The sequence below is a fragment of the Eleutherodactylus coqui genome, chromosome 8 (assembly GCF_035609145.1).
Source record: "Eleutherodactylus coqui strain aEleCoq1 chromosome 8, aEleCoq1.hap1, whole genome shotgun sequence".
Lineage (NCBI taxonomy): Eukaryota > Metazoa > Chordata > Amphibia > Anura > Eleutherodactylidae > Eleutherodactylus > Eleutherodactylus coqui.
In genome coordinates, this window is record NC_089844.1 from 74,561,526 (window position 1) to 74,586,025 (window position 24,500).

The 24,500-nt window shown below is 43.7% G+C and overlaps 1 protein-coding gene across 3 annotated transcripts in view; it reads right to left on the bottom strand.

Moving 5' to 3' along the window:
• RAPGEF4 (Rap guanine nucleotide exchange factor 4) overlaps positions 1 to 24,500 on the bottom strand; it is a 270,214-nt gene that overhangs the window by 197,046 nt on the left and 48,668 nt on the right. For 2 of the 3 annotated variants that reach the window (XM_066575842.1, XM_066575840.1), the window contains exon 1: positions 2,629 to 2,875. The exons of the other annotated variant lie outside the window; for it this stretch is intronic. The gene's annotated coding sequence lies outside the window, so the exon portion shown is untranslated. Of the gene's footprint in view, positions 1 to 2,628; positions 2,876 to 24,500 lie in introns of those variants that run through there. 3 annotated transcript variants of the gene reach the window in all.

Sequence of the window (24,500 nt, forward strand, 5' to 3'; positions counted from 1 at the left end):
CATTTAGCACGGAGAGTCTGTAGCAGAGGCGTAACTTGAATCTCCTGGGCCCCAATGCAAAACCTGTAACAGGGCCTCAACTATAATGCTGTATTCATAGTACTGGGCTCCCTATATATAGAAGAGAGGACTAATAGGCCCTCTAAGGCTCCTGGGCCCGGATGTAACCGCATCCCCTGCATCCCCTATAGTTACGCCAGTGGTCTGTGGCTCTCTACTATACGGCTATACATCCTCCATCATGCCATTTTCCTGTATTTCTAAAGACACTGTCAGCTACTTTGAGACTTATAAGCTAAGCTTGTGGGGTCAAAGTAACCGAGGCGCTGAGTCTCAGGATGTTTTATACTTACCTTCCCCGCCATTCTCCCGTTGTCTGCTCTCAAGCCCGCCGCTGCAATGCATGTTGTGGTCTATATAGGCACATGCTTAGTTGGTTTAACAGCTGACACAGAGGGATTGGGGGGGGGGGATGGGGGTAAGTATAAAACTTATATCCCTAGATATGTCAGCTACTTTGAGTCCATAAACTTTTATAACGCTCAAAGCAGCCAACAGATTCCCTTTAACTTTGTTATGTAGAATTCATTACCAGGACGGACACATCGCAGACAAGGTTTACATCTTCATCTGCATTTCTGTCACTGGAGTAGATAACGGAAAAGGTTGCCAGTGGCAGATCCATCATGTGACGGACACTAAAGCCCCATATACATAGGATGACTATCGGGCACACGATGCCCGAAACGTGTCCCCATATGTACTCGCTCCTGTGCTGTTGCACAGGAGCGAGTATCGTTGGCTCGCAGCGGGGAGGCTGGAGACGATTTCTCTTCTCGTGCTCCCCCGCCCCTCTCCATTCACTTAACATAGCGGCTGTTCAATACTGAACATCTGCTTTTACATTGAACGATCATTGTTCAGGATTTTATGCTTAAAACCGGTGTGTTTTGCACGGACTAAAATTGTAAATCCCCATAGAAAATAATGGGCGATTCTTGAAAAAGAATTGCACAAAAATAGGACATGCAGTGATTTTTCCAAATTGGAGAGAAAAATTGCTCATGTGCATTAACCCATTCAGATGAATGGGTTCTTTTCCTGTGCGAGTTCTGTCTATCTCGGAATTGGACAGAGCTCGCCATGTGAATACACGCTTTAGGCAAAGCCATGAATAGATCTTAGGAGAAGAAGTATAAAGCACCCAAAACTGTATATGCAAATCCAGCCTAAAAGATGATATTAGAACAGGTGCATGGAGAGAGACTTCAATTAATACAGGATGTCCTGGAGGGAAGTGATTTTACAAGCTTTTGGAGCTAATAGTAGACTAAAAAAAACACAAAACAGGATTTACAAAAATTGGAAATATATCGGAAGGAGCAGGTGTTTGGTAGCAGGTGGGCAGACACTTGTCACCTGCCCATCACATGGCCATCTTAAGGTGAAATGTTATGGCTCTTGTTGGAATTCGAAACATAGTTGAAGCCAGTCCAAGAAGAGAGGACACTTCTCACACACTTCTTTTACAAGTACCATTTCTTTTTAGAATTAACCCTGTACAGGATGGAAAAGCAGTGAAGAATAAAACCGATAGTGAGCCTACAGGCCAAAAGCTGCTATTACGCAATACAGAAGCACTTACTAAGAAGGAACCTGCTTATGATCTCCTAGAAGAAGGAATAGAACTAGAACCAGGTCCCACCCCTGATTTACCCTGTACCAACTTCACCCACTTAATGCAACAAAAACAAGCCTCCCGCAGCTGAGGCGTAGACGCCAGTCCTCTTCAACATAACTTATCTATTATTTAAAGCTTCCAATCTTGTCTACCAACCTCTTTCTACACACTAAAAAGCTCTATACAATTCCTTCTGCCTCACTCTCCACTGATTGAACAACCACTAAGGAATTGTAAACTTCTTTAAATTTGGATTGTTATGCACGGGTCAGCAAGAAAGTAACATAAAAGTGATACCGCAAACTGTGTTCACATCATTTCCACCCCATTATTGTTATCAAGAGTGGTGCAATTAAATAAGTGATAAAGCAATATAAATAACATATCACATAAGTGCATCCTGTGCACATACAGATCTAGCAGAGCTGAATTAGTCATTGTAGCAAATTTAACACAGTTCAATGTGACGATAGGACATGTTAGGCTATGTTCATATCTGCGTTCAGAGGCTCTGTCGCAGATCCGGCATGAGATGCCAGACAATAAAAAAGTCCTACATGCAGGACTTTCTTGAGTAAAATGCTTGACGGCTGAACGGAAACCAATTGGACCCCATTATAGCCAACGGGGTCCATATGGCTGTTCGGTTCTGTCAAAAAAGGGAGGGGAGTCCCCATTCCTGCTCCAATAATACAGATGTGAACATAGCCCTATCTGTAGTTCTATATAGGTCTGAAGGTAATCCTATAAGTTAAGTCAACTCGGTGTGTGTAGGAAAGGAACAGTGTACAGCTCTGCTACACTTGCATGATATATATATATATATATATATATATATATATATATATATATATATATATATATATATATATTAGATTCCCAATATCTATCCAATTTACATTACATATAGAAAGAAAATGAGACGTCAGAAATAAGTGATGACTTACAGTTGTATCTCCTCATAGGTAGAGTTCAGTAAGAAGCCCCAGGGGTCCAGCTCCACACTCCGCTGTTCCCACAGCTGTGACCCAGGCACATGGTCAGACTGAATCGGATTTTCCCTCGCCCATGCATGAGAATATTACTGATTTTACTGTCTTGTCTTTCAAGAGCCGATTAACAATGCTTATGTATCCAGCTGTGCGCTTCCTCCGAAAAGCAGGCAGCACATTCTTTCCAGGGCTTCCTCTATGGAGCGATCTCTGAACAGACACTCCTGGTCAGGATGCTACACTGTATTCTGCTGATCCTCCCCTTCCTATCTGACTGTGAGCAGCAGCAGCAGCACACAGAGGCAGGGTCCCTCAGGACTGCTCTTCTCTGCATGTCACATCTATACTCTTCTGTAGATGTTATCAAATGCAAAGAAAGGTTAAACTGTCTGTTCCTGTGCAACATTGTATGAAGAACCACAAACTGCTACTATTAGGGCATTGTTTCTTTTTTCCTGTTCCACATACTACAATGCGGAGTGTGGGCAGATCAAACACAAGTCAAGGTTTCTTTTTTTAGCATGAAGTGCAGGTTGAAGTTTTAGATGTATTTTAAGGCTTACATATTGTACGGCTTTCTCATTTCTGTGTATATTCCACCCCCTAAAAAAAATATCCAGCAGGAAATGCACTAATGCAGAAGACGGTTAATCTGTACTATTTACAAAATAATCTCCTGCCATCTGGCTGCAAGGAAAATGGGACCATCTTTTAAGAGAAGGCGCCACTGTGTGTAATTCATACCCACTACCCTTTCCAATTAAAATAAGCTGGTTTACAGATGGTGGCTGTAAACTAGAATGCTGCCTCATAGTGCTAAGATGATCACACAGTGATTTGATTTTAGGACTTCAAATTAATAATCAATTGTCAAACTTGGGCTATAGATCATAAATTATATTATATCTATATAGATCTATATATAAATACATTTATGACCTATAACCCAAGTTTGAAAATTGTATATATATATATATTTTTTTTTTTTCTGATTATATACACACTTTTTACCTAATGTGTACCCTAATGTTAGTATCCAAATACTGTCATTAGATGCCAAATAATACTTTCATACAATGCCAGGCAAAATGGCAATTAAGTGGCAAAATACAGTCATACAATACCAAAATAATACCTATATACAGTATCCAAGAAATAATACCTATATACAGTATCCAAATACTACTACCAGTGTCCACGCAATAGTACCACCCATGCCCAAATAAATATGCCTTTCAATGTCCAAACAATACCACTATATGATGCCTAAGGCCCCATGCACACGGACGGAAATTCTGCAGCGGGATTTCCCGCAGAATTTCCATCCGTGCCCACCTGCATAGGATTGCATTGAGAAACGCAATCCTATACAGATGGTGGTGATTTGTCTGCGTGAAATCACACACGGAAAACAAATCGCGGCATATTCTATTTCTGTGCCGATCTCGCAAAGGCCCGCACAGAAATGTCACTCCCGGGCCGCCGGCTGGGTGGCAGCCGGCACATCAGAGAGCCAGAGCCACAGAAGGTGAGAGCCGCACTGGGTCCCTACAAGGACACGGGTCAGATCCCGCTGTGAGAATTCTCGCAGGGGATCCAACCCGGCCGTCTGCAGGTGGCCTAATTAGTAGGTTTATTGGTACCATCTCTGTTGGTCAAGGGCGGTAAAGGAGAAACTCTTATTGACTATCTGCACCATAAAGTTAATCTAGTATAGATGATGTGGAGTTCAGGGAGCCTCTTCTCATACTCACCCCCGTTGCTGCGTTGTCCCCTGGTGAAATCAGCGTATACTCAGGGAGCTCAACCCTTTATGGGAATGTGTGCACAGCCTTCTGAGAAGAGTCATGCTTGCTGAGCATGCGCTGGCTTTGCCAGGGAACATCTCAGGAACGGGGGACTGGGTGAGTATGAGACAGAGCTTCCTGAACTCAACAACTTAAGGCCCATTTACACACACAGACTTTCAAAAGATCAGCGATCGTTTTGCATAAAGTACTAATAGGCACTAATTGCTATTAGTACTTTATTAGCTTCATTTGCATGCATGCAAATGAGCTTCTGGGACCTGCTACAGAACTCCGCAGGAGGTCTGAGCTCTGTAATTAGCTCCACTGTTCAGCCATGGGCTTCCCATGGAGAATTCAGCACCATCAACAGCAGACACAGTGTGCGGTCCTACTTATCAGCTGTTCTGCCAGTGGGGCTGTAACAATGTTATCATGTGTAATCAGCTCTCTGCAGGCAGAGCACAGCGTGCAGTCCCGCTTATCAGCTGTTCTGCTGAATGACAGTCTTCAGGCAGAACTGAAAACCGTTGTTCGGACAAACAGGGAAAGATGGGCACATTTAGACACAACCGATTTTGAGCATAATCGTTGTGTCTAAATGGGCCTTTAGTTTATGGTACATATAGTTAATAACAGGTTCTTTTTAAAGGGATTGTTCAGGTCTGAACTATTAATGATCTATCCTCAGGTTACGTCGGTCATAGATAAGTGGTCTGGGTTCGTATTACAGGCATTGTTCGCACTGAATTCAAAAAGTCTTTCTGCCCATAAATTCAACAATTCATTGCAAATTATTATGTTCTTCATATTAGGCCACTTTCTGAAGAGCGGATGCTTACTCCATATTTGATCTGTAATTTACAGACCGCAATGCGGAGCTAATGTAAGGCTACACATCCATTCACATAGGAATATATTAACATGGCCAGGTTTTAAAATCCCAGCATGTGCTATTTTTTGCCGCCATTTATGCATTCTTTGGCCCTATTTTCCATTGTTCAAATATGGATTAATATTCTCCCCCCCCCCCCCCCCCTAGAAAATCAAACCCATGGCCGCAAATATGGAGGTAAATACGAATCAAACACTGATGACATACGATTGTAATGTCATCTGTAACATATTGTACTACGGATTCGGATTATAGATGTATGACAATACACTCGTCTGAAACGGACCTTATTTGCTGATTTTATTACGTCAAGTATGAGCAGAAACTATCAGACAGTTTTGGGGGCACAGAGTCCATGAGGGATGTAGGACTTGGACATGTTTGACAGCATGGGAACCAACTGGGACGCTAACAATCCAGATTATAAGTGCCTTTTTTCTTTTTACTTTGTAGGTATCAAAACCAAGGATACCTCTTTTCAGCAGTAAAGTCCCTTGCAATGGCTTATTGCTTACAGGCAATTACATAAGCAATTGCTGATCTTGAAATTATTTTGTAATTGTAAAAATGACGAAAATAAATCATTTTAAAGACCAAACTTGGTAAATTTGCATATGCAAGTGGGTAAGCACATAAATATATTTAACCCTTTCCAATCCACTGTCTGACATCTTCAGACATTCTGATTGAATGCTGTACAGCTCCGATGTCGGTAGACGTCCAGCAGGGCATTCTTCTTGTAGATTACTGGCCGCTCTGTTGTCGGGGTCTCTCCAGCATGTCCCATACGGCAGTACTGGCTCTAGCCAGCAGATGGCACCATTGTATAATGGCAGAAAGAGAAAAACCCCTAGGAAACCCTGAATCCAAAATTGGATTGCAAAAGGTTAAGAGGTGATCCGTTACAAAACTCACAATCTTAACATGGAAAAAAAAAGAGAAAGTAGTAAAACAGTGAGATTAAATCTAATCTTGTTTTTTTTTTCTACCTTATATTTCTGTGTTAAAATTATAATACTGTAGATAATGGAGTTACATAACGGACCTCCTTATAGAAGTATCTGAATATTTTTTATGTGTACAAGCACTTCTCATTTTACTTTATGTTTATACTTATGTGTCTGATTCAATCTAGATTTCCAATATGTTAACGGGGTTCTTTGTGGGGACCTATCCACAGGATAGATCCTCAATAGTTGATCGTCTGGGGTCCGTAGCCCAGGACCCCGACAGATCGGCTGAGCGTGCACAAGCTGTCAGCTATGCAAATACACAGAGGTTGGAGCAGAAGCAGCGGAAGTCTCCGAGCCAACCTCTGTGTAGTGGCCGGCGCTTGTAACTGCAGGCACAGCTCGCATTGATTTCAATGACAGCTGTGACTACAGTTACAAACGCCGGCCACTACACAGAGGTCAGAGCGAAGTCTTCCGCTCTGACCTCTGTGTATTGTTGGCACTGACAACATGCGTTCGCTCAGCTGATCGGTCGAGGGCCCGAGCGACAGACCCCGGCCGATCAACTATTGATGACCTATCCTGATGATAGGTAATCAGCAGTATTCTCCCTGAAAAAAACGTTTAATTTTTAGAATTGTGTAACAATTGCTAGACTATTAATTGTCATTTTTGTAACTGCTACATTTTTGTATATAAATAGGTGGCTTAAATATCACTCAAACCTGGATCAGACAAAAAATAATTTACAATCCTAATACAAGGCTAAATACTTACCCTCCTCGCTCCCAGCTCTTGCTCATCTCTGGGCACTGTGGTACTGGGTCCTGAAACTACCCAGAATCATGATGTTGCTTTATCTATCCCTGCACCCTACGTCAGAATGCAGTGCCGCAGCACCCAAAACTGACCAAGAGCCAGGAGTGAGGAGGGGAATATACAGAATACTAGTTATTGGATAAATCCAGTGTCAGGCTGGGGTGCCTGGAGCCCACAAGTAAATGTATTCCTGGGCCTACAGTACAGCTACATGCAAATATGACCAGACTCCCATTTTCCAATTACCACATTTACCATGCATAGTAAACTAGTATGTAAGGCCGAAGACAGACATTTGTTCATGCAGTTCAGCCCATTACAACCCCACCACACCCCCTGCCCCCACCCAATGTTGATCCAGAGGAATGAAAAAAAACACAAATGAGGTAGAAGCCAATTTTCCCCATTTAAGGAAAAAAAATCCTTCCTGACTCCAATCTGACAATCGGAATAATCCCCGGATCAACAACCCTTCAATGGAAACTTCAATGGAAAGTTGGCTGTTCTGGTCTGCAGCCACGTCTTCACTGAAGTTTATGGAAGGCCGAAGCACAGCCCAAAAGTTTTATGTCATGAAGCTCGAAAGGTAAATCTCTCAGCTACTATGAGCCCAGTAAATTAAGGTAATGGGCTCATAGTTACTGAAGCACTGGATCCAGTGATGTACGTCTTACACTGGCTTCACATGCGCCGCAAACACTACAAAATGTATATATTTACAGTTGTGTGGGTTGAAAGCTCAGGACCAAGCGCTGTATGTTTAGCATGCTTGGTCATTATGGGGCGAAATGTAGACCCCAGATCAGATCCCCCGCTCTGAATGCAGACCCCGGACCACAGTTAAAGCAGGGATGCTGTATTCTTAAAAAATTATTTGCCTCCTAACGCACTGTTAGGTCAGAAGAGGCGAGGGAGTAAAGTAAGAGGCCCACTCCAAAAATTTGAAATATGGCCTTACTAATAGCTTGTAAGGCTGCATGGTGCGCTACACGTACTATGTGGCCTGACACCCTGTATATGCTTTATCTATATGCAAGTAAAGTTCTAAACAGCCGCCCCCCTCAATGTAAGGAGAGTGTGTCAGTGGTTGGTCATCAGTACCTTTACCTGTGCAATTGCACCCCCATTTAGCAGTTTTGCTGTCTGCATGTTGAAGAATATGGTGCTTCTACTTTCCCTTTTGTAACAGTACATTGGTAAATATATGACCGTTTTCTAGGATTGTTTTCTGTATATTCCCTTTTTTAGTGATTTTAAATTTAAAAAATCCCGCTGCTAAGTGAATGAACATTACCACCAAAATATAACATGTCCAGTAAGTCCAATGCTACAGTGAATGTTAGTCACGACCTTAGCAACTGTTGTTTGAAATAAACATTTAAATCAGCATTTATGTCTTATTCCTTCACTAAATACCTTGCAAATGTATTTTCTATATGGTGAAAAGATTAGAAAATAACATTTTTCTGCTCCTTATTTGGTCCTGACGGTGAGGTCTGATGCTCAAACTCTTGCATTTCACTGCGAAAAAGCAGAAGAATGTTGATCGGAAAACCTCCTGTGGATCGTAGCTATTGTGCATTTTCAATGAACATTCCCATTCTTCCATAATCAATGCCGGGCGAAAAATACTGAGTTATTAACGGACAAGTCATCAACCGGAGTTTAATATATAAAGATTTACACTCTTTGATGATAAGTGAAACAGAACCGGACATGTTTGAAAAAAAGAGAATGGAGATCAGTCAATAGTTTTCTTAATTTATTTGAAAGCCGCCTACCTGGAAACTTGTTCAAGATACAGCAAGGAGCTTCTGACAGGTTAAAATGGACAGTGATGGTTTGGATACCAAGGGAAAAAAAGAGGAAATTGCATAAAACAGCAAAATAATTTTAATCCCCCCCCCCCCCAGACGCGCTTGCGCAGAAGGGTCTTCTCTCTTCTGGTCGGTCCGGGCACGACCAGCATTCTGGCTCTGCCCCCTTCTATGCGTCATCGCATAGCTCCGCCCCGTCATGTGTGCCGATTCCAGCCAATCAGGAGGCTGCTGCCGGACAGACCCGAAGGCAGAAGACCCTTCTGCGCAAGCGCGTCTAATCGGGCGATTAGACGCTGAAGTTAGACGGAGCCATGGAGACGGGGACGCCAGCGCAGGGAAGGTAAGTGAATAACTTTTGTATGGCTCATATTTAATGCACAATGTATATTACAAAGTGCATTAATATGGCCATACAGAAGTGCTTAACCCCACTTGCTTTCGCGAGACAACCCCTTTAAGGGGTCAATGTTTAAATTCAGGTTCCTCTTCGGCACCATCTCCAGGGTCCCATAGGAAATGTATGACCTGGAGAATTGCCTAGTTTGCCATCTAGTCATCATAATCCGTCTTGCTAGAGCCCATCCTGTATTTGATCTGTCAATGAGCTTCAAAGTGTTGTCTGCTTTAGAAAAACAATTTTCAAATATCCAATTAGGGCATTTCAAATTAAAATAGGGAAGTCCTGAATGAGGGACCTCTTTCAATTAGCTGAAGAGCAGCTACAAAGAGTATCTCTCTCTCTCGCACGCGGACTTGGCGTGTCTATATAGATGCATTGCCAAAAACAATCCAAGCACTTTAAGATTGTAACATTGATATAAGTAAACTTTGTGATTGTAACATTGATATTGTAACATTAATATAATAGTTACAATACCAGAGCAAAAGAATAATTTATTGCTGAAAACGTATTCGAACTAGAGGCGGTACTAGAGCCTCGCTTCAAAAGTTCAAAGATTTGATATGGGCGGGCATGGAGGCTCTAGAACCCTCTTGTACGGCCTATAGCTTGGATGCAAGATATCATGCCGGTGGGCATGGAGGCTCTAGTACCCTATTGTACCGCCTCTAGCTTGGATACAAGATGTGATACGGGTGGGCATGGAGGCTCTAGTACCCTATTGTACCGCCTCTAGCTTGGATACAAGATGTGATACGGGTGGGCATGGAGGCTCTAGTTCCTTGTTGTACTACCTCTAGCTTATATACAAGATATGAGCGAGTGGGCATGGAGGCTCTAGTACCCTGTTGTACCATCTCTAGCTTGGATACAAGATGTGATACGGTAGGGCATGGTGGCATACAGGTCCCGGATGGTATCCTGTGGCATATCGCTCCACATTTGCTGTAACTGAGCTTCCAGATTGTGTAAACTCATAGGCTGTCAAAGTTGTCATCCCAAATAGTCCCATACATGATCTATTGGCAATAACTCTAGTGACAGGCAGGCCATAGAAGTGTGGCAATTCTGTAGAGGCATTCTTGTGACCACTATCTTCCTGCTGAAAAGGCAACACATGTGGCTGCAAGGTGTCCTGAACATATCACTGAGCTGTCATTGTCCCTCGTATCACTACTAGGAGTGACCGACTGTCTATGCGATGGCCTCCAGACCATCACACCAGCAGTTGGGGCATTGTGCCTCTCCACACCAAAGGCAGGATTGAGGCAATCAACCCTAGATCTCTAGACACAAGCAGAGGTCGTCAGTACCCAAAGGAAACCTGGATTCGTTGCTGAAGAAAACCCAGTTCCCCTCAATAGCAGTCTAGTTTCTTCGTTCATGACACCACTGCAAACTGAGATGACAGTGAGTGGGTATCAAAGGCAGTATATGTAGAGGGCTCAGCGATACCAAATGTCCTGCAGCCAAGTGCTGAAAATGATTCCAACTGACACAGGGGCATGTAATAATAGTGTCATCTGTCTCAAGATTGCAGACAACAAAACAGTTGGAGCTACTCATGCTTGTCAGACGATCCTGTCTACTAGTGATCTATTGAGGGCATCCTTAGCCCGGTTGCCTTGTGTGTGTATCCTCACACATCTAGTGGTTTCAACATATTTTAATAGTTTGGTGAGAAATGCCCAAGTGTCAGCCAAATCGTAGATACAGCCATCTAGCTTCTCGCATTCCAATAATGTGCCCCATCTGAAACGGTTAGCTGGGCGAAATCACTTTGATTACGTCGTAGAGGTGTCAAGTGGTCAACAATCTACACAAGCTAAAAAAAGAGGTCCATGACCGCAAAGGAGCCGGTGAGAGCCTTTCTATTGGCCAGGAGAAGAAACCCTTTTTAGGGTCTCAGGTGGCAACACTACTCATCTAATTATGCCACAACTATAATCATTTGTATATTTGACGAGTTTTGCAGAACTCCTCCTTCCAATGTTTTGCTATTTTATAGGAGAACAATGAAAGCAATGGCAGTGTCAGATCAGTCATATGCCAGACGCTAATAGTGCTCGACAGACGCCTTTGGCTATAAGGGAGTCCGTCGGGTTAAAGTCATGGTTTCTTGCGTTTTACTGGGAAAAAAAATTACAGAATCTGCAATGGCTTCTCCTAACAAAACATTCAACAGATGAGAATAAGGCCTAATGCTTCATTTTTCCTGTGGTATTGATATGAGAAATTGAACATTTGCTGCCCGGTTTCCTAGCATGGGGACGTCACAGGACGCCCTTTGATCAGTTTGTTTCAGGGGCCCTTTTCAATAAAGAGGATTTGTTCAGTGCAGACACCACTTTAAAATGTGTCAGATTTTCAGTAACAAATCTCTGAGCACTAACAATGGGGTAGCCACGCTTTTCTTCGCCCAGCGCAAAAGATTCGGTCTCTTGCCTTATCTATGTATGTAAAAATCCTGGCAAAAGCAAAGCACCTTATTGGCTCCACCCCTGGCACCCAGAAGAAATGCCCGTCTCCACCTCTATGAAGTTAGAAGAGTTTGGGCAGAGAACCCCAGAGAGGGAACCTGTGACAGAGGTGGTCAATTAACGCACTGCATTGTGTAGAATGTGATATTACAGGTAAGGAAAAAAGTGCTAATGGCCTAGTATGCTAGTCAATCAATAGTCAGGTTAGCGTTGGCCATCAAAATAGTAAGTAGTTTGAAAAGCCAAGACTCTTGCGCAACCTGTTGGCAAGTGCCAACTCAGAAGGGAAGCGGAGTCATTGAGTTAGATAAAAGAAAATGCTCTTAGTTATGAAGTAGCAGGTAACACATATCAAGGTTTGTAGACCTCTTCCATTATACCGTTGGGAAAACATAATTTTCTACTGCCCTCAGCCATCAGTATTCCCGCTGCTGACCATCCATGGTTTCTACTGTCTTTGCTTTTCCGTACCTGGAAATTTGAACATACAAGTACATGTTTATCAAGCTGTCTGATGAAGAGGTCTACGAACCTCAAAACACATTACCTGCTCGTTCAAAATCAAGCAAATTTTCTTTTACTACTTTTGCCACCGACTCCGCTTCTCTACTGAGTTAGCACTTGCCAACAGGTCACGCCAGAGCCCTAGCTTTTCAAACATTTGCCATTCCCCTATCTATGTCCTTGATAAATAGTTATATAAAGCCCTTTTATTCTGGGAATCAGAGATGATCTGGAATCAAAGACTTCACCAATGTGATCCTCTTATAGCATTTCAGAAGTACATTTTGACAGAACTTCTCCTTTACAGATGAAACTCGCTTCATCCACTCCAGAACATATAGCAATATCACATGTATCTTCAACCAAATACTTGCAATATTCTTTATTTTTACCCCCCCCCCCCCCCCCCCCATATACTGGCAATCGCATAAAGATCATGCTCGAACTTTTTAAAAAGATGACCTCCCAGGTATGGATTAGATAAGCTACTTGAAATTAACTTTCTTACTTCATCTATTATGTACTTCAATGGTGCAAGGAGGAGGAGAGAAGCCCTGCCACTTATTTTTCCATTTTTTGCATAAAAACATAACAAAAGGGACGCGTGTCTCATGTATCTATTAAGGGTGAGAAATGAAGTCTGCGGCATCCCACAAGTACACGATCCAACTATGCGCTCACATTATTAAAATAGAACCATGTTCACTTATTCAATTCCCTTATGGTTCTTCCATTAGGGAAATCTATATTAACAGAGCCCAGAGGCATGAAGTGCAAACTGACACAGCAAACGAAAACAAACTTTGCTGGCTGAGTAAGAAGTTTAAGCCACTATGCTATTTCCTATTGAATTTGCATTTGCAAAATAGGTAGTCTAGCTAAATAAAATAGATTGCCAATTACATGAAACTAATAGCCAATTTGTCAATTTAAGAAAATGAGCAAGAGGTAATCTCTACAGAATTGTCACAACACATTAAGCATAAGCAGTTCATTGATAAGCTTTGGGTCTTCTTTTCTCTTGAGGCCTAACACATTCTACCTGTGTAGACGTAGCGGTACACTATATATCACCTACATTAGTTACACTCACTGATTCTTTCACTACATGTCAATCCTGAGGAATAGAGAGAGAGTTTAAAGGAGATGTCCCGAGGCAGCAAGTGGGGTTATACACTTCTGTATGGCCATAATAATGCACTTTGTAATATACATTGTGCATTAATTATGAGCCATACAGAAGTTATAAAAAGTTTTTTACTTACCTGCTCCGTTGCTAGCGTCCTGGTCTCCATGGTGCCGACTAATTTTTGGCCTCCGATGGCCAAATTAGCCGCGCTTGCGCAGTCCGGGTCTTCTGCTGTTCTCTATGGGGCTCCGTGTAGCTCCGTGTAGCTCCGCCCCGTCACGTGCCGATTCCAGCCAATCAGGAGGCTGGAATCGGCAGTGGACCGCACAGAAGAGCTGCGGTCCACGAAGATAGAGGATCCCGGCGGCCATCTTCAGCGGTAAGTATTGAAGTCACCGGACCGCCGGGATTCAGGTAAGCGCTGTGCGGGTGGTTTTTTTAACCCCTGCATCGGGGTTGTCTCGCGCCGAACGGGGGGGGGGTTTAAAAAAAAAAAAACCCGTTTCGGCGCGGGACATCTCCTTTAATGTTCATTTCTCTTCGGTACAGCCTAACAAGCTTATTTGGGGTAAGCCAGCACTATGGACAGCTACAAGGATAACTGCAATACCCATATGTCTAAGAGCAGTAACAGAGACTCCTCCTTATTGTAGGGGTTCTTAACCCCTTGAGTGGCACGCCCGGAAATTTTCCAGGACGAGCTCCACTGCTCATAGCAACATAGCCCGGAAGATTTCCGGGCTATGTATCACTATGGGAGCTGCAGAGCACAATGCCACAAGCTGTGACAGTGTGCTCTGCCTGCACAGACCCACAGAGAACAAAGCAAGGGCTTTGAAAAACCAGCAGAAGATATTGCCGATATGTCGGCAATCTCCTGCTTTGTTTACAGGTTGCCATAGAGACCATCGGCTTGTCAGAAGTAAGCCGATGGTCTCTGTGGCAGGGAGAGCTGGTTGTTAGCTGTCAGAGGACAGCTAGGTACTAGCTCTTACAGCAGAGATCAGAGAAAACCTCCGATCTCTGCTGTGTTAACCCTTTACATGCTGCAGTCTATGTGACTGCAGCATGTAAAGGGCTGTCACTGCAGCATGTAAAGGGCTGTCACCATCGGACCCCCGGAATGTGATCAGGGGTCCTGATGGGTTCCTGTGGAAGTCCCCTAAAGGGACAAAAAATAAAAAAAGTTAAAAAATTATAAAAACACTTGTCTCCCTTTACTTTGTAAAAAAATCAAAAATACAATCACACATGTGGTATCCATGCGTCGTAATGACCCAGAGAAGGGAGTTAATGCATTATTTAACCCCTTAATGACATGGCCCCTTTTTTTCTTTTTTCCCCATTTCTTTTTTTCCTCCCCCCTGTTTACAAAATCACAACTTGTCCCGCAAAAAACAAGCCCTTATATGGCCATGTCAATGGAAAAATGAAAAAGTTATGGCTCTTGAGACGCAACTGCAAAATTAGTTGAAATTCAATGATTAGACCATTTTAAAAAACCTGCCCTGGTGGGCACGACAGGGTGGTAGGAAACCCGCCACTCAAGGGGTTAATGTATAAATACAGTGTATGCAGTGCATATAATCCTGTCAAATAGCCGGTATTACAATATGATCCCCAAGCCCTTTATCTCAGTCTAGATGAGAAGCAAGTCAGAGTAATTGTTTAATCAATACATTGTGCTACATTGTCTTTTTTTCTTGCAGGTTAAATACATTGTGTTAAGGGGTGGGTTATATTGATAAACATGGTTACATTAAAAAATGTAGCCTGCTTTTGGGGGTCAGCTTCTTGCTTTTCACTGGTTAGTAATGAGGGCCAGCATTACTCAATCAGGGTCTAATAACTTGCATCCTTGGAACTTTCTGTGTCTATTCCAAACAGAAGAGGAACAGAGGTACTACTGATAAGAGCTATAAAAATCAAAACTTAAGTGAGCAAGCGTGGCTGTATTTTTACTGTACTGCATTCACGGTGTATTGTGTATTAAAGGAGATGTCTCGAGGAAGCAGTTAAATTTTTTTTTTGCCCAGTCCCCCCCATTAAGTACACATTACTAAGCCCCCCTGTAAATGACATTTCTAGCTGGTTCGTACTTACCGTTCCAGCGTTTCAGCAACTTATAAAGTTTTCTCAAGATGGCCGCCGGCTCTTTCCCCGTCGCTCGCTGCAGCCCGACGTGCGCGCTCCCGAGACGCCGCCAGCTGTGTCTCCATGGCAACCGGACGCATCGCAGCCGCCGACCAGACGCCCCGCAGCCGCCGACCAGACGCCCACCGCCAGGCAGCAGGTAAGGCGCTAGCCCCCGGCTCCCCAGCGCTAGACCCTCAGCCCAGGTGAAGGCCCCGGAGCCCAGCGCTAGGTTCCGGAGCCCAGCGCTAGTTCCCCCGGCCTAGCGGCGGCCCCCCCCCGACCTAGCGACAGCCCCCCCCGGCCTAGCGACAGCCCCCCCCGGCCTAGCGACAGCCCCCCCCGGCCTAGCGACAGCCCCCCCGGCCTAGCGACAGCCCCCCCCGGCCTAGCGACAGCCCCCCCCGGCCTAGCGGCAGCCCCCCCGGCCTAGCGACAGCCCCCCCGGCCTAGCGGCAGCCCCCCCCGGCCTAGCGGCAGCCCCCCCGGCCTAGCGGCGGCCCCCCTCCGGCCTAGCGCTAGTTCCCCCGGCGCAGCGACAGCCCCCCCGGCGCAGCCCGGCGCAGCGGCAGCCCCCCCATCGCAGCGACAGCCCCCCCCCGGCCTAGCACTAGTTCCCCCATCGCAGCGACAGCCCCCCCCCCCCCCCGGCGCAGCGCTAGTTCCCCCGGCGCAGCGCTAGTTCCCCCCCGACCCATCACTTACCTGGGACGCTTCTCCGGGGTTGCTGGGCTGGGCTTCTCCGCTGGGCAGCTCCAGTTTCTGCACCTTCCTCTAACAGAGGAAGGTGCAGAATGGCCGCTGCAGCGCGCTCCCGAGCAGTGACAGCTCGTCTGCGCATGCGCAGAAGAGCTGTAGCGGGGAGCACACTGAAGCGGCTCGTGCTGAATAGAGAAGACCGGACTGCGCAAGCGCGTCTATAAAAAAGCAAGCTGCCGGCGAATTTAGACGGAACCATGGCGACGAGGACGCTAGCAACGGAGCAGGTAAGTGGAATAACTTCTGTATGGCTCATATTTAATGCACAATGTACATTACAAAGTGCATTAATATGGCCATACGGAAGTGTATAACCCCACTTGGTTTCGCGAGACCACCCCTTTAAGTATGTGACTTGGGATCAGTGACTTTGGAAGAGTAAAGCCCCATTTACATGCAACGATCACTCAAAATTTGCTCAAAAGCCATCGTTTGAGTGATAATCGTTGTGTGTAAATGCTACCATTTTCACTCATCGGCTGAATGATTTTTATGTGAGCATGAAATCCATCATTTAGCTGGAGAGCTGAAAGCAGGGACCGCAACTTGCAGCCCCTTGGCAGAACAAAGGAACTGCATGCAGAGGACAGACCACATGCTGTTCTCTGCATACAGCGCTTGGAGGCTCATTTACATGCAAATGAAGGTAATGAGCTGCTAATAGGCATTAGTGCCTATTAGAAGCTTATGCAAAGTGATGGCTCAAACTGTCATTCTCCCTATCTTCTGAACAAATTTTAAGCAATCATCTTTGCGTGTAAATGGGGCTTAATTTATTTAATTGCTTATTTGAAATTGTTGCATATATTACTTTTTATCTAATCTGTCTGTATTATCCCCATTTAGCATGTGCTCCATGATTGACAATGCCATCCAGTGCTCATCTTGTGCCATGAATGCAGTCCTCGAACGCAGTCCTCGGACAGCTGTCCGAGGGTGCATACTGCTGTACGAAATGTGAGCGTGTTGTGCATTTGGGAGCCCAGATCCTGGATCTAAATGAGCAGCTTGCAACACTGACATCCATTGACAATATGGAAAGGAGTTTACTGCTCACTGAGCAGACATCCTGCTGGGGTAAATATGGGGGTGGATGGTAAAGCAGGATTGTCAGGCAGCTAGCTTGGTGACAGAAGGAGGGGTAGAGGGAAGAGGTCCACTGAGGCTAGTCCTGAACTAGCACACCCCAACAAATTTGCAAAGTTGACTGATGAGGGGGATGCCATTACAAGATTAGCACTGCTGCAGCACAATATGACCTCTGACTGCCAGGGGGATGTCTGCTCCAGTAAGAAGGGGAATAGGAGTACAGGGCAGACTAGACCAGTCCTGGTAATGGGAGACTCCATTATTAGGCGGACAGACAGGGCAATCTGCCATAAAGACCAAGATCGTCAAATGGTGTATTGTCTTTCTGGTGCTGAAGTTTGACACATCGTTGATTGGTTTGATAGTTAACTGCGAGGGGCCGGTGAGCAGACCTGGTACACATTGGCACCAATGACAAAGTTAGAGGTATGTGGAAGGTCCTTTAAAACGATTTCATGGAACTAGGATGTGGGCTTAGAGCAAGGACCTTCCAAAGTAGTATTTTCTAAAATGCTACCTGTACCTCGTGCCACGCCAGAAAGGCAGTGGGAGATTAGGGAGGTAAACAAGTGGCTCCACAGTTGGTGTAGGAAGAAGGGGTTGGGGTACCTAGAGAACTGGGCTGACTTTGCTCTTGGCTACAGGTTCTACCGTAGGAATGATCTGCACATCAATGGGAGGGTGCAGCTGTGCCGGGGGAGAAGATAGCTAGAAGTTTGGAGGCGTGTTTAAACAAGGGACTGGGGGGAGGGCAGTCACTGGGACTAAGTAATGGAAATGGGGTGGAGCGGTGGGAGGGGTTAGTACAGTTACAACTGGCAGAATAGTTGGTACACGTAATATAAAAAATAACCAAAACCTTCTAAACTGTATGGTGACTAATGCTAGACATCTGACCAATGAAATAGAGGAACTGGTAATGACTGTTAATGTCTGAGGAAAACTACAACATAGCAGGAGTAACGGAGACCTGATTAGATGAAAGCTGTGACTGGACAGTGAACTTATTGAGTTACAGTGTGTTCAGAAAGGATCGTAATAAACGGAAAGGGAGATTGGTTTGTAAAATCCTGTTTAAAGCCCTCATTACGGGAAGATATATGGGAGACAGATGAACATGTGGTGTCGATGTCCAATTAAATACATAGGATTTTATTGTTGTTTTTCCCCCTAATTGTGGTTTTCTATAGAACACCAAATATAACAGAAGCTATATATACTGAGACGCTGAAACCTGCGGATCTCATAAAGGTAGCAAGTTTCTGTCAATTACTAAAGATAATTACTTTACCCAACTTGTGCAGGACCCAAATAGAGGGACGGACATTTTGGCCTTAATAGTAACCAACAGACCTGAAAGAATAACAGGGCTGCAGGTTGGGGGCACCAGGAAAATAGTGACCATAATAAAATACATTTCAACTTGTCTTTCAAGAGAGTTTTATAGGGGACTTACAAAAATACTAAAAACTTTAGGAAGGCGAAGTTTGAACAGCTCAGAGATGCCCAAACCATATTGACTGGGAAAGTGACCTTGGAAATAAGATTTTTCTTACAGACAGATAGTCGAGATAGAAAAATTGCCGCATGTTCTATTCGTGTTCAAGAATCGCCCACTATCTGTTATGGCAGTGAAAAAACAATACATGGCACTCGCATGCCAAGCCATGTGCATGTAAGGGCGATGTGTTTTTTTTTTTTACCCTTTTAACCAATGGAACCCCATGCGTTTGTTTACGTGCGTGAAAAATGTATGCACGTCGATGTGAGTTACAAATTTTTAACGCCACATTGCCTCGTCCATGCGTGAAAATTGCAGAAACATCGCTGTTACAAGAATGCAATGTAAGTATCAGATTTTCACTGACCAATATCGCGCCTACCGATGTGAATTCAGCCTAACACACAAAGGGACATAACATTGTGTACAACCTGAGTGAGCAGTGGAGAGGTGATTTCTGTAGTTCTAACACAGTAAACAGCCATTTACATTAGCTGCAGGCATGTCTCGTTCCAGCTCCATTCTGCTCTTTATACATTTCTATAAGCAGTATAACTTATCCCCCTTCCCCACCCTTGTTCTACCATCTCCACCTCTCCTATCAATCAACTCAGAGCAAGCAGTGGACAGCAAGCTGGGAGGAAGGGAAATCCCAAGTGGCCAGCACTTTAGGGCAATTTTTAGTACAAAAATGTTATTTTAGGTAAATAAACAAAAAATACACTTTTGCTAGTCATCACACATCATATCAGCAAAGATTGTTTGAATAGCTAGTGACCATTTAAATAAAGTGTTTTTTTGTCTTTCACTGCCTTTATTCAATAAGGGTTAGACTGAACCTTATGATAGAATTAGCTTATTCTGTAGCGTGTCTCTGCAATCCTGCAGCTTTTCCCCAATTCATAGCTTTGACTCTGTCCGTCCGCATTTCAGACATGTCTAAGTAACAAAAGGTAACTTGTTTTTTTTTTTTATTCCATATGATACAACACAAAGCTGTTCCCTGATTTGGTCACATGAAAGCACAAAAGCATTAAATGAAGTGAGAAAGCTAGAAAGGAGTCGTTGTCAATGAGACCTCCACTATGTTACCATCAAAGCACAATGGAGCCTTCAAAGCTGATGTCATGAAACAACATTTCAAACAGCTCCAGGGTCGATGAGAAGAGAATAAATCAGACTTATCTGCATATTAAAAGCTTGCAGCATGTTTTAGACATATGCATACACACAATCATGTTGTTCCAGGATCACCAAAGCAGATTATTAAAAGTGGTCATTGGGGACCGCTACATAAATTCTCTGAAAGAATCATTACCAGGTGTTAAATGGTTTTCTGGGACCTTTTGTATTTTTTCTATCGATGACCTCTCTTCAAGACTGGCTATCAAGAGATGATCTATGGGATTACTGTCACTGCGGACAGCGCAGGAAGAAGGCTGCACTGATAACAGCGCAGTGGCCCGGGTTGGTACTGCAGGCACAATTCCTACTGAATTCAATGAGAGCTGTGCTTGCAATACCAACCTGGTCCACTGTGCTATGGTCAGCGTGATCAACTTCCTATGTTGACCATAATGACAATGGCACCGGGAATCAGCTGTGGAACCCCACCAATCATCAATGGAAAAATACAAGAAGTGCAGGGCAACCCCTTCAATAAAAATAAATTATCAGCACTTTCACTTATCTGCTGGTTTCACTGGACCAGTGGATTATCTTTAAAAGTATTTAAGAGGTATAGCAAATAAAGGTTATTATATAATGAAAAATTACACAATCTTCCAATATACTTTCTATATCAATAATTCCTAACGGTTTCAAGATCTCTGCTTGCTGTTATGTAATGGCAACATTCAATGTTTATTTCTAGTAATCTAGTTGATAGTCTGTTCTGGTCAAGAGATGGATACACAGGTGCACTGCTTGCTACATACATACATACACTAGAATGGCTTACACCTCATTCACATCTGTGGCAGAGGATTCGTTCCATGGCCTCGATCGCAGATTGTGCTACATTGTTTTTTGCTGTGCTACTCTTTCTGGTAACGTGCCGAGCACCATAACTGCACACTAATCATGACCGTACCCTGTGACTTTCATTATCTCTTGTACATTATTTCAATAGAGATGGTTTTTTATAGTTTTGTTGTGTGGATTTTGCTTAGGGGCATTTCTATATACTCTATATCCCTAAAACACTGGACTGAGTACTAAAAAGTCCCTTTTTGTAGGTTGTATAATTTGGATGAAGTTAAAAGGTTATGCAGCAATATTAAAAAAACATTTTTTTAAATTTTTTTTCAAGTGTTTTTATTCAAAAGTGGAAAGATGAAAAAAAAAATATATATATTTGTTATATGTGATATCACCATAATTATTACAACTTGTAGATTAAAGTTATTGTATTATTTATAGGATAAATTGAATGTCGTAAAAACAAAGGCCCAAAAAGATGGCAGAATTAAACAATACGTTAAATATCCCCCAAAGTGGTCCTATTAAAAAAGATACATTTCGTCCCACAAAAAAAAAAAAAAAGACACTGTATGCTATGCCGATAGAAAAACAAAAAAGTTACGGCTTTCAAAATGTGGAGATGAGAAAAGTAAATACATTGTGTCATTAATTACCAAACTAGGCCGTGTCCTTAAGGGGTTAAAATGTTAAGAGGCCTAATTTATAATAACCATAATGTCGAAAATAGTCTAGTAAATCTAATGCCAAGTTCAATTTTTTATGTCTGCTCGTGTTTTAGAGTAATTATTATATTTATGCTGAAAGGCTACTGGAAAGGTTTTGAAGTGGACCTTTCAGTACTGAGTCAACCTATCTCCAAGCCTCTTATTTAAGCATCCGGTCCACTCATACGGGGGCTACCTTTGATGAGCTAGTTTAGAAAACTCATTTCCATTTTCAAATACCATATTAGGGGTCTGTAAGCTAATAGCTGGGGTACTATTAAAGACTCATGCATTAGGTGGAGAGAAAAGTGGCCACAAATAGCGTGTCTAGCTCTAGAGATCCCAACACATTCATGCAATACACAGACAGCCCAATGGTTATTGTGCAATGCTTCATTTCTCCTGTGGAGGCACTGCAGGGAAACTGAACACTTCCTGTCAGGTTACAGCTAGACTAAATGTTCCAGTAATGCGATATTATGAGATTGGGATATCGGTTATGCTAATCATGAAGGGCAATCTCTGTTTTTAGTAGGGTTCCTTGATATGGATAGCATAACCAAGCCTGTATCATCAATGGACTGATTACTTCAGGTAAAGTAGTTGGAATATTTGGGTATTTCATTTGTGAGTTTACAAGCTGTTCACATATAGCGGGGTAGTTTATATAGCTTGGTTAGTGCTATCCATGGATTGGTTTTAATTTTGCGTTGGTTTTCCTCCATTTGCCATCAATGTTTGGCTCCTTTCACAACACTGAGAATCCACAGCATTTTGGTTATGTGTGAATATACGCTTTCAGACACTTTTTAAGACTCATCCAACAAAAGGAACTTTTAAAAAACGGCGGCACGGCTTAATTGTTAAACTGTGCATCAAAAGACCCCTAAACTAAGCCAACTAATAGGAAGTATGGAGTTCGACTAGACAGTCTAGAGGGGCACCACATTTGTAATTTAACAGCCACTGTGATAAATCTGGTGCCCTCTAAGACTATCTAGTCTAAGGGCTCATGTCCACGGGCAAAATGTGATTTAAAATCCGCAGCGGATCTCCCGCGCGCGGATCCGCATCCCATAGGGATGCATTGACCACCCGCGGGTAGATAAATACCCGCGGATCGTCAATAAAAGGCATTTAAAAAAAAATGGAGCATGAAAAAATCTGGACCATGCTCCATTTTCATGCGGGTCTCCCGCGGGGACGGCTCCCGCGGGCTTCTATTGAAGCCTATGGAAGCCGTCCGGATCCGCGGGAGACCTAAAATAGGAATTAAAAGCATTTACTCACCCGCAGCGGGCCGCGAAGCTCTGCTCTTCCTCACGGCCGCATCTCCCTTGCTTCGGCTCGGCGGATGTGCCCGGCGCATGCGCGCGGCACGTCGACGACGTGCCGGCGACGTGCCGCCGGCGTCAGGAATTCATCCGCCGGCCGAAAATGAAGATCCGGCCGTGAGGAACAGCTGACCTTCGCCGCCCGCTACGGATAGGTAAATGCTTTTAAATTGTTATTTTCGGCGCTCATGTCCGCGGGGCAGGAGGGACCCGCTGCAGATTCTCCATGTAGAATCTGCAGCGGATCTGATTTTCCCCGTGGACATGAGGCCTAAAGCCCCATTTACACTGATAGATGATCGCTCAAAAGTCGCTCAAACGATAGTTTGAGTAAAAGTTTTGAGCGATCATCTTTGCACACTTTATAGTAGCTAATTAGCTACTATAGAATATGCAGCTGGAGTGGGACACAGCCGCGGCCTCTAATAGAACAATACAGCTGCTTTGCATATGCAAACAGCTGTAGTGTTCTCTACACTTACAGCCTGTGCCCTGCTGTCAATTCACAGCAGGACACAGGCAGAGAGAATGTTATCAATGCAGCCGACTGATAACAGCCTGCAACAGTGATAACAGCTGATCGCTCAATTCTAGCAAGCTAGAATTGAGTGATCAGCGGTTCGTGCACAAAAACTGCATGATGTCCCTGCATTTAGACAGAAAGAGAATAGCTCGAAAGCTTTGAGGGATTTGTGAGTGATTCCCGTGTCTAAAAGGGCCTGAAGTCTATACTGTGTAATTATTAGATAGCGTTTGTAAATCTGCCCCAATGACTGAAACAACCCGAACCAAGGCCAATTTGGCTTGGGTAGAGTGTAAGGGGGTTCTATAGTCCCCTTTACTGTATGCACCAGGAGCCTTTGCACTGAGACAACTCATTTAAGTGGGCAGAGGGAAACTCTTAATAGAGAAGAATGCACACACCATAATGGAGCCAATGCAATTGCTTTAGGGCCCCTGCTGCTACTACTACTGCAGCCCTACTTGTAGTCCAAGGATGGTAGGATGTGGTGGCATGAACCAACATCTGTAAGGGGCCCCATTTTATTTCTTGCTGTGGGGCCCCTTCTGCTCTTTAGAAGTTGCTGCTTGCACACATGGCAGCAGTAGATCTTTAACAGCTGAGTGCCTTGTGCATCTTTCGGTAATTTTGTACAATTAATCTTCCACTTATCCTAATGATTCCACTTCTCTTCACTATCTGTTTTATTACTGGCCCCATCTGTAACTTTCAACTTATTTTCTATTTTTCTGCTGAGATAACAGGTTTATAAAAATACTTATTAGTGCAACAAGCAAAACCACAAACCAAGCAAAACACCATATTAGACAACTCAGCCATACCTCTATCCTGCATGTTTTACAGATGAGACCCAGAATGACGAGTTCATTGTGAGATGGGAAACTGATAATGAAAATTATGTGGACCATTTTTCATTTGAAATTGTATTTGGGGAATTAAAGCACTACTTGCTATATATTATAAATATTCCTAAATACACATAAAACATAGGCCGCCTCCAGACAGCCGTGTCGG